Genomic DNA, 12,160 nt, shown 5'->3' with positions numbered 1-12,160 from the left:
ACTAAAATAGTTATGTTTGCTGTTGTACAACGGGATGGCTGGAAAGTGAAAGTGGATCGCCCTGGTAATCTTTGGTGGGGGAAAAACTGATCCATAGCCTTCAGCAAATGTTAGTTTAGGTTGGAAGGCGATGGTATAGTTGTGAGTTGGCAAAGTTAACTAATGTGAATCATGCGGTAACACACCAATCTGTAGCTTAGCCTAATATCTAAGTTCGCGCGGTATTTGCCGCTCTTCGTAGTAATAAACTAAAACTGCAAGGTAGACTCAAACCTATATCGGATAATAGAAAAATCTGTTGATTCGTATTATGTAAAAGTATTGTATATAAATTACGGAAAGTGAAAAGGGAAGCTATTTGATAACTTTTAAGCAAACTATATTTGTAGTTCCCACTTTCCCAAATCTTTTTCATAACGACTACAATTAATTGGCAGATAGTGAAGCTATTGGTGCTTTTTATGGGATTAGATTGCTATCCCGCAAAGCCTCCATGTGTTTGAGGTCTCAATATAAAAACGAAAATGTTTCTTTAGCATTTGAAGACTTTTATTTTCACCTAGGTACGCAGGACGAAGCGAAATTTCACCAGAGTAATTCAAATCGAATTATATTTGTGCCTATCTTTCGGCAAGGTCAAAGCTACTAAGCCCTTTTTAACGAAATCATCTTTACAAGCTGTCTCTGCGTTAAAGCGCACAGTATAAATATAGTAGTCCGTAGTTGAATACTGCCACACTAATTAGATTGGTTTTGGCTGTTGAAAGTTTAGTCGTATCCAGCGATTTGTGCACCTGCGCGCGCTTTCAGAAAATTCAAGACATTGCACCTCGAGTCATTGGTCACGAAATCTCAAACCTGTTCTGTAGCTCACCGCGAAACTAGTCTTTTTAAAAGAGTAAACCGCCATTTTTAACTGCATTTATGTTCTGTACCCTCTGAATTTCGGATTTTATGCTATTATCAAGTACAGTGCTAAAAGTTTTTGAACATTATTATTCTCTAACAACTTTCAGCATTGTACTTCATAACGGCATAAAAGTCGAAATCTAGGTAGTACAGAAATACAGAAATAGCTAACTGGCGGTGTGTTCTTTTAAAAAGTGTTACATGACTCGCTCAGCAACATCGAAAACATTTCAAAATTAGGTGGAAGGTTTCGTAGAAACATGTAGGAAACAGTCGGCTGGTATTGAATCCGAACTGCTTAGAACTACTTTTTCTTAAAGGTAAATAGAAGTATCCATAAGTTTTGTGGGTAATAGTGCAATGCTTTCGGGTGTTACAAAATTCATATGCGCACTGTTGTAATGAACTTGTTTCGCAATTAAAAATAGCCTGTTAAATGACAATGCTTAAATCCGAACTTGCTTTAGGTATATAGTGGTTAAAGTTTAAGAATAATTCTATGCCATATTTGTCACGGTCAGTTCCTTGAGTTCATAATCCATTACAGACGTGATAAAGTAATTGACTTAAAAACTTAAAGCAATGCTGGAGAACTTTGCTAGATACTGATGCAGCAAAACATTCTAACTGTTCAAAAGCGTGCAGATCAAACCCCCAAAGCAATGCACCACCAAATCTGCGTGATACGGATTCGATAAATCGTCAGGTTCGCGGAGGTATGATACTAATGTCTACGCACGGGTCACACAAGTCACGTGACGGATCTGTATATATGGGCACGAAGATGTTGCCCGATAACGTCCCAGCTGTGTTCCATCGGTTTAGATTCAGGTACATGTAGTGGCGAATATAAACGTGAGTTAAGTATCATGTTCCTCAGACTACTACAGCATGATCATAGCCATAGACACGAAAAGTTATCCTACTGAACTACGCCAACCCCGTCCGGGAAGGCATGAGACAGAAATGAATGCAAGTGGACCACAGTGTTCATAGTCCACAGCGCTCACGTTGCCTTACAAGGAGAACGCGCTTCCTCATCGCCGATTTTGTCCGAAATTATAGTGGAGGGAGGGCTTGGCAACAAATTAAAGACAGAAGTGGGAGTAACAGATTCATTAGGCAATAAGTGAAAGGTGTAGTGTGTTTGGTTGAAATCGGTTCGTTGTTTTAGATGTGGAACATAAATTTTTACAATATCTATGCTTTCAATTATTACGTTACCGTTACTTACACAGGGAAAAACAAATAGTTGTATAAAGTGTGTAACATATACTATATATTCTGTAACCTTTCCTGGAAGACTGCAAAGGGTCTACATATGCCTGCAAGAGTGCTGGCGCTTTTGGACTGAAGATTCAAAAAACACTGGAGGCTTGCGCAGTAAAATATAGGAATGTTATTACTTCGCCAGAAACTGCAAAACGTCATGTTAAACTAGTTCTTCCGTTAAAACTCGTAGGGTAGAGAAGTCCACAATTATTTGAAGTTTTTAACGATGGATTGGCGTCATGTGGTATTAAGATGATTCCTACCAAATGCACTCGGGTACAGAAACTCTGCGATGTGTACTTTTATCGTCAGGCAGAGAGTTCGACGAAATAACTTCAAAACTGCTCTTATTACATAAGAGAAAAATCACATACCGATAAGACTACATCAAACTGAAGTCTATTTTACACCACCAACTATCCTCACCAATATTTACAGAAATGAGGTGCTTGCAGTTTACTGCCAGACTGTGCCATGAGAGCGAACAGTCTTCGAAAGAGCTATGCACTTGTAAACGTTTATAACACGTGCAAGATGATTGCTCTGCTTTTTACTATACATCACACGAGCACATGTCATTTTATAAACGAATTTCTAGTATTCACTTTATCCCTTCCTGAAAATTTATTTCCAGTTCCAAAGTTTCGTTCGCCTTTTTCATGTTTTGTATGAACATTTTAATAAATACAATAAATTGAACCTTTATTTCAGGTTACTTGTAGTTTAATGTAAAAACAGAAAACAAACAAGGTTCCACAGATCGACTCGGCCTCTGGACGACCGTTCTGAACTCCTACCGCGGCCCAACTGCCTGGAAACTACGGTACCGTAGCATTAATAGTTCATGCCTCACCCTACTCACGCCAAAAAAAATCGTTTTATCTAAAGGCTTGGGCATCTGGAGCTCCACTTCTGTCACTTTCTTTTATGGCCAAGCCCTGCATGTACAATTAATTTAAGAGAAATCCGTGAGAAATAGGCACAATCCCCTTGTAGAGATTACTACCGCGGATCCCAGACACCATGGAAGCCCAGTTGAATTATACCACTGTATAATACTGCTGCAGCCGGCTTATGTCCATGGCGCGGTGGTTGTTTCGAGCAGTTGTTCGCCTGGCTGACGGCGTATTTGGACACGATCATCGACCTGGTTTAACAAGAAGCGTGCATCATTCGACCAGGTGATACTTTGATCCACGATCCAATCGCGAGGAGACCGTGCCACCTACAGTTCTAGTTTGCGATGTCGATTCAACGTATGAGTCGTCTGCTGGGAAGTCCCATATTCAGCAATGTGCGCTGAACGGAGTGTACCGAAACACTGGGGCATGCATAGTGAGTTCGTAGCTTGTATTATGTAATTCCCCTGATACCTTGCACAGAACTAAGATGTTTCGGTAAATCCTAGTAATTTTAGAAACTTAACTTTAACTGCTTAACAGCAAAAGTATTTTCTGCCTCGCTTATGGGGCTATTTTAGGAGAAATAATAAGAGGTGGTGAGAATTTCTATTTTTATAAAATATCCAGGCAAGCTCCTACTGCAGTTTGATTATACCGGAGTGCAGACAAATTATTATAATGTTGGCTTGGACTTTATCAAAAACAACCGATATAAAATTTATACCGAGCGCCTTGCAGAATAAACACTAAAAGTACTACTAAGAAAAGTTGCCACTTCTAAATTTGTCCACTGGATGCTCATCTGTATTACTAAATCACTATCTCGGACATACCAGTTGCAGGTTTTTACATCTTCAAGGGACAACAGATATTTAATTTACAGTTTTCGCATAATTATTGACAGAATTTTAAAATTTAAGATGCTGCTATCAGTTCAGTTAGTATCTTAATCATATGTTACAAATTCAACACAGTGCAGTAAGTAATGGACAGAAACCGCCTGTTTGAGGCAGCGTAGCCGGCCGCTGTGACTTAGCGGTTCTAGGCGCTTGTCCGGAACCGTGCGACCGCTACGGTCGCAGGTTCGAATCCTGGCTCGGGTATGGATTTGTGCGATGTCCTTAGGTTAGTTCGGTTTAAGTAGTTTTACGTTCTACGGGACTGATGACCTAAGATGTTACATCCGATAGTGCTCAGATCCATTTTAAACCATTTGAGGCAGTGTAACTGACGGCGTGCAAATACCCAGAGCATAAGAATATCTATCCAGCATTTGAGAATAACAGCCCTTAACGACTTCATACAAACTTCAGGCATAATTTCAAACCTTTCTAAATTTTTTTGTAGCTTACATGCTTAGTCTGAGAATAGTCAGTAACTGATTTGCAAAGTAATCAGACGTATGAAGCTGTTAGATGGTCGGGAATTGGATTTCTTAATGAATCATGTGTTCACTGGTTCACTACTAAAAACGCAGTAATCAGTGTAGTAAGTAATGTTGACTAACATTATTAGATAAAAATTCGCGATCACTGTTTACTAACAGAATAGTAGAGTTGCAAACCCATTGTCAGATAACTCTTAAGACAATAGTTTCGATTTATTAAAAATGTTACCTTAGTGTTTAGGCAGATTCATAATTTTTTGCTCGATTCTAATTTTGGATGAAAGTATGAAAATACTGTCGGAAGAAATATAGCTTCGTATTTTACAGAAGCACAGAAACCTGTATTCCAAATGCCTCTACGTTGTCTCGTTCGTAACATCTTGCTTTCTTTTTAGTAATTAATATCCAGACTGGTTCCATTGCGACCCGCAACGTACTACTTTCCTGCGCCTATATTTTCGTCTCAGTTGTAGTTGCAACCTACGTTAAGTATTTGCTGGATGTATTAGTCTTCAGCTACAGCTTTTACTCCTAGAGATTTAAAACAGTGAAACAATGGTAATATAGGGCTCCTTCACCTGTCTTTAAATTGGTAAGAAATTAGACATTATCGCTGATCACATTATTCCTTTCCACCAAATAGTGTAGCTGCTTATTTTGTAGGATCGATTGACATCTGATTTAATCGGCGTGTCATCATAGCTGAAATACAGTAGTAGGCCTATTCCTGAACGCCAGTTAACGAGGCAGTAACTGGATTATACCCCGTTACGAGGTTCCCAATTTCAGAATTAAGTTACTGGCTTGAGTCGAAATATAGGAATGGTCGCTTGCGTCCCAAAGCGCACTTTTGATATTGACATTTTAATTTCAGGAGCTCCACGGAAGTGATCCGTAGGAAATGGAGAATGTTCGTAGTTACTTTAGAAAGCAGGATTTAGTAATAACCACGAGGTACACTCTTTGACATAAAACTCGACCGGCGGCCGGCCGCTGCAGAGGCTAAGTACGCGCCGATCGCGGCATGGGACAAATAAACTGCCCACCTCGCTAATTCTCTAAGTACGGTTATCTGCACAATCTGGCAACACTGTAGACTGCGGCACTTCCTGGAGGAAAACTTGTCCCATGATGGAGAAACTATAGGCTGATTGCGCCTGTGGTCTAGCGGTAGCGTGCGTTGTTTCTGTTCATAATGTCAGTGGATCGAGAGCAGCTTGCATAAAATATTTTTATAGCCTCTTCTGCCTGAATACTGAACACGTGAAAGTCATAGTAGCGCAGATTCAATCTATTTCGCTTCTGACACACCGATATCAAAATTTTGTCCAGTAACCATTTTGCGGCAGATTTCCCGCAGACTGTCCTCCTCTGGACGCCGTAATCGGCAAAGCTCCGGGATCCACTTGCTGGCTACCGGCAGTGGCCGTTGCGACAGCTGCGGCGCTGCACTCCCCCGTTCTTTATCGAAAGCGCCTGCTACCGCTCATCGCTTCTGATTTAAAACGCTTTATTATTAAATGTTGCTCCACAGATAATTTCTAAGATTTCCATTCACACTCAAAAGCAACGGAGACAGACGCCGTGATTAGTAAACGGGTATTATATTACATCAATCGGCGAGAGCGGAGTATGGCCCGAAATTAAGTTTATAGACTGGGACGAAATTAAACCACGTCATCACATTCGATCAATTAATAACTGCTTCATACCTCGTTTCTTTACCTTTCAAAGTCAATTATTTGTGCAACTTTTGGCCAATATTCGGATGTTTTCGTCAAGCCAGAGTGAGCGTCTGTGGTGTAAAGTGTATTACAGTCTTGTTTCATTCCTTAAGGTAAGTCTATGTGATAAATTGTGTGAATACCTTGCAACGCATGCTCTGTAGCAGTGCAGGAACACTGCACATTTGGTGTTCCATATATGGTTTCATGAACTATTTAACGTTGATCGGAAGTGATATATGACGAACAAAACTCAAATTCGTACCGTTGACAGTCAATTTGAATCTTTTCAGGAACCATTTTACAGTGAAGCATCTTGGCATTCGGAAAGCAGGCATCCATGATATTAACATAATTTACTAAGTTGAAATTGCACGAAGATTGATGTGTAAAGGCATTGTTCAGATTTCGTATAAGGAATTTTTACTAGCAGTTTGCAACTCCATTAATTAAAATTGAAAATTTCTACTCAGCGGCTTTCATCGAGATTGGAACTGCAATCTCATATAGCCCAAGCATCGCAGCAAACAAGGGAACCATTTTTTTTTCCCCACTGAGCTAACGACACACTGCCGGCAACAAGCCCACGATAGTCATTGCGATATTGCCTGAGCCTCAAAACGCAACCTTAAACCCACAAACAGGTGTTATGTATGTGAAGAACGCCGTTCTTGGAGTCCAGAAATTAAATACACTTTATAGGTGTCTCATCTTACAGTGAATTATATCGTATGAGTCTTCGATGTGGAAAACGAATGTCAAGTGAATTTAGCGAAGTAATGCCGGGCTACACCCGGAAGTAAATGCTCTACCACAGTGTTGACAAATACTTGCTACGACGGTGCCAATTCTCGCCTCTCTTACGAGGCAGCTCTTCAGCGAAATGCTTGCCGTGATTCTCCGATACGGTTCTTCAGAGGGGAGACGCGCGTGCACGTTCGGTTTTCCTGCGGCGTTCTCCCCTGACAGTTTCTGACGTCGCCTTGTGGGCTATGTATACATTTGAGGCTTTCAATCATCATTAATCCAGAATGATACACGTTTCACACTCCGGCGTGGAAGAAGGCTGTTGACGCTGACATATCATTTCAACGTTGGGAAAGAAAAACGGATGGTTCAGTGTTCCTCATTCAGCGTAAAGCATGTGAGATAATTTTCCGTAACGTTCGTAATCACCTCAAAATTCAATCGAAGTAAAAATACATCGGAAGCTTATTTGAACGGAGTATAATGTAAGATATTAAACGCTTTGCACCTCGATGTCGAATGTATCCACGTGCAATCTTTTGCAGCAACGTATAGAATGTCATGATTACCACGACAATGAAGAAATATGTTGGTAGGGATGGAAGCAAGAGGAGACTCAGTCAACAAATATTCGATTCCTCATGGCATTCATTTCATTTGACACGTAAGAAGAAGTAAAACGGGATATTACTTTCGTTAACGCGAAAGATATACCAGACATATGGATAACGAGAAAGTATGCGTCTTCATACGTTTCCTCCTTGAAATCTGTATGCTCTATTATATACTAAGTAGCTTGATTATTGTTTCCGTAATGTTACGCTCTTGTTTGGCCCTTTAAAGATGAACAGGTTCCAAATACGTGTCTCTGCATGAAAGTAGTAGTTTGAACCCTTCCTGTATTGTTTGTGTTTTTTGCTTGGAATTCATGAAGCAGACCACTGTGCCTTCTCCTCTCGAGGGTCAGGTCTGAAAACTAAACCGTTTTTTATCCAATGGCATAATTTATTCAGACAACATCAGCACAAGACTATCAAACAAATTCATCCATTTACAGTTGCAACACTAACCAGCAGCTGACCGAAGGGTAATCCACGGTCATGGTCCGAAATTAGCAGCTCTCTGCCACTGTGGCAAAGTCCGTACTACATTTTCGATTCCGCAGCACCTGTTTATCTGGTAACGCGTTGTTAAAACAGGAATAGTTGCAGAGTTGTGCCAGCATATCTGTCCTCCATTGTCAACTTTATGTATCTCTCTTCTCCGGTAGCGTTGATCACGAGAAGTAGAAGTAAATGAGTGTATTCTGCATAATGTAACATTCAGTATTCCCTTCTTTCATAGCCACTCTTCATGTGCATCGATACCAAATAGGGATGTGAAAACTCTTGCGAGTGGGAGAATGACAATAATAATCGTAACAAGAACAAGCAAATAATGAATGTTTATTCCAACGCAGAACGAGAATGGGTTTAAATATAAAAATCTGTATCTATATCCATATCTATTGATCTGCGTTGACTCAAAGCAAATATATTCTTAGCATTTAGTTACTGAATTTAGTTCTGGATGTTTGCAGAGAAAAGGAAAAGTCGGTACTTCTCGCTAGTGTAATATAATGTGAACCAGCAACTACCCTTTCCTTAGAACACGACTCAAGCAGGTCCTCAAGTAGGTACCAAGGCACTGCTGCATTCTGTTCCCTGACATTGCTCTGATGACGGTTAATGCAGATAGTTCCGATTATGAAATACAAAACGTATTGCAGGTTAGTTCCTAGGATAGTAACATTAAAATTGCGTTGTAGACGGCACATGAACGTGACGACTACCCATATTACTCATCAATATAAAAAGACAATATTTTGGGAATTTAGCAGGATTAGTCAAAATGAATTCTGAAATTGGGTGACTGACCGCACAGGTGCTAAACGTCGTCCTGAGTATACGATGTCCTACTCGCATTAGGAATATGAAGATCGTCTTCGACAGCTCGCAACTTTCACATTGCTATCTCCACCCTACTCCAGACAGCCCTCGGTGGAGTTGCACTACGTTGCCGATGTTATGGAAGGCCTTCAAACCGACAACAGACCACATATTCAAAAATACAGGCGAATTCTCTTGCAGCGTAAGCTTATTGTAACTAATCTAAAAATTATTGGAGAGACACATTGTCCTATTCAAAAAAAGTAAAATGTTAAACACTGTTGACGTCAAACGGACATTATCTATGTCCTGTCTTGTGTCCTACTCATCTATAATATCAAGTGTACTATGAAAATGATTATATATAATGGATTATAAGGTAATGCATTGATACCAGATGGTGGGGGCAGGCCGGTGTGGCCGTGCGGTTCTAGGCGCTTCAGTGTCGAACCGCGTGACCGCTACGGTCGCAGGTTCGAATCCTGCCTCGGGCATGGATGTGTGTGATGTCCTTAGGTTAGTTAGGTTTAAGTAGTTCTAAGTTCCAGGGGACTGATGACCTTAGAAGTTAAGTCCCATAGTGCTCAGAGCCATTTGAACCAATTGAACTATTTAACACAAAATGACATTAAAAATTTAAGTTATTCACAAGCAGCTAGTTGAGGATATGTATTAACGTTAAATGACATGACGAACCGTCTTGTTTTGCATATGGATTCAAACCCAGCTCATGCAGACTAAGCAAAGATTTCGTGACTGACGGAAACTAACAGTCATTCCTGATAAGGCATACAGAGAGTGATATACCTCGATTTTAGACAGTATCAGTCAGCAAATATCAACTTTAAATTGCATAAAGCAAACATTTTTAACAGACGCGAATTCCTACCCAGCATCTATTGTCCCTGTTAACGAACGACGAGAGATGTTAAATATTGCTTCTTCACAAGTAACTTACTTGAAATGCCGTGAGGTAAAGCTGTGTGTTGGACACGGATTCGAACCCGGAACCTTATCGGATTGCTATCGAAGCACAGTCAAATGTGACATATCGGAATTTTGCGGCAGTAGCTAGATGTTTCAACTGAAATGACGAGGCGAAACATTAATTTTTTTCCTTCCCAGGACTCCAACCCGGCACCTATCGCTGTTATATTCTAGAGAAAACGAACGTTAAATATGGGTTTGTTGCACCAGCAGTGACATGTGAGCATGTTTGAACTGAAATAATATGACGAAGAGTTCAGCGCTCACTGGGAATAGAGCCCCACACATATCGTTGTTGACTACACACAAAAAGAAGTCAGCTACCGAATTTTTCTCCACCAGCTGCTCAGAATAGCATCTTGAACTTAGTCATCTCGCAAATAGTTCTGTGTCTCACTGGGAGTTAAAAACGTCAGATATCGTTAGTGTTGACAGCGAATGAAAATACATTAAAAATCAAAATTATTATCCACCAGCAGATAGGTGTTCTCATGATAGAGCTTGTTAATACATATTTAAATCTTTAGTGCCGGGCCAGGATTCGATCCCATTCACGCGTAATATGTGAAGGTGTTGAGGAATCTGCAGTTTTGAACAAACAACAAATTGTAGCCGAGCTGTATTGCCACGAAGGGATCAAATTCCGCGTTAAGGGCGGTCTGATTTGCATTCCCAGTTCAGAACCCATTTTATCGACATACAGAAGCTCAAATAAAAGATGGAATAAGTGTCCTGTGACCATACATAGCGTTTGTGTCGTCACTTGAAATAAATAACTAGTATAAGAAAGGTTACTGGTGAGAGTTTCTACATGTCGCCACTCCAGACTTTATTGTGGTTCAACCTACCGTCTACTTGGTAAAGAAGGAATATCATCTTTAATGTGAATTTTCAGACCACGCAGCCATTATATCTCCTTCACTTGGTGTAGCCAGGAGAGAATGGAATCTGTCTCTCCCTATCTAAAATCATTGACAGAAGTGGGAATCGAACCCAGACCATAGGTATAACAACCTACCATCCGTCCAACAGACCACGAAATCTTGTTCTCTGCGAGTCATTTTTCTATCGTAACGCAGTTGCGCCACACTGGATGAGAATTCTGACACACAGGCTCCCTGTAGTAATTTGCAGCATGTTCAGTAAATTCATTTATTTGGTTGACCGAATCACCGTGAACTAGCTGCCTCGGCTACCCAGTGCATACATTCGACTATTTTGTAATCACAGAAATAAAATCACGTAACTGCCACCTACACACAACTGGCAACAGTGTAGGATGCAGAAGTTTAAATAGGAAGTGTTCCTTTCCACTTGAGCTATTCTATTGCGCTATCTGTTACTAGAAAACGTCGCTCAGTCCAAAAGAAAAGCTGTAACTGTTTGTCTCTCAGAAGTCAAGACCTGGCCATATGCATAATCTCACAGTGCTGTGGAATCTAAAAGTTCTGGAGGAATAGTTGCCGAGCTCTGGAGCTGTTGTAGCTACGTGTCAGCTTGTAGCATAGATAAGATGTCGCGAGTTCGAATACATTCAGTGCTACATTTAATAAAACGCAATTCTGCTCTCTGCTGAAGTTATCAATCTAATGGAACTTTGAACATAATTCCCTTCACTTCTCAACCCAAAGTAGTCGCATGTGGAAAAAGGACTAACTACTGTGACATTTTGTTCTATTCAGGTTTAATAGACAGCAGGCAGCAGATGCATCTCGAAGATGTGCTGGGAGAGCGCATCGTGCCATAATATGTCAGAAAAGTATTTTCTACATTAGCCGTCGTGTGGTAGTGATATTTTATTCTTCTTCAAACTTTGACAGCTTTAACTCAGAACAAGTTTTCTACATGCATGTAATCAATAAACTGCATGTGCATCGTCAGACTGTCATAGGTAACATCAGAGAATTCGCATATATCGTTGATGATTAATTTCTCTCATGTTTACTATTGTTTTAACAACACTAAAGGAAACCTTACGAAAATTGTGCACTGTATTATAAGAAATGAAATAAAACTAACCATGATAACCTTACGACGAAAGTATCTGTACACAAGCATGCCTCTATCGACACGAATTAGTGAAATACTACTCACTTAGATTTTGATTGGGTCTGTGTTTAATTGGTATTCTGTGTCATACTCAAGAGATATGCAAATGTGGCATTTCAGAAATATAGTTACGTATTCCTAGAAACCCAAAATTCACTTGTCAGCAGCGGAAAGAGGCGTTACCTGTTGTGCAGCATTGTAAGTTTTTCAACATTGCACTATAAGCTGAAAGCGTTTTCTTGCGATTTCCTTATT

This window comes from Schistocerca americana, chromosome X (genome assembly GCF_021461395.2).
Source record: "Schistocerca americana isolate TAMUIC-IGC-003095 chromosome X, iqSchAmer2.1, whole genome shotgun sequence".
Classification (NCBI taxonomy): Eukaryota; Metazoa; Arthropoda; class Insecta; order Orthoptera; family Acrididae; genus Schistocerca; species Schistocerca americana.
Note: the sequence above shows the minus strand (reverse complement) of the source record.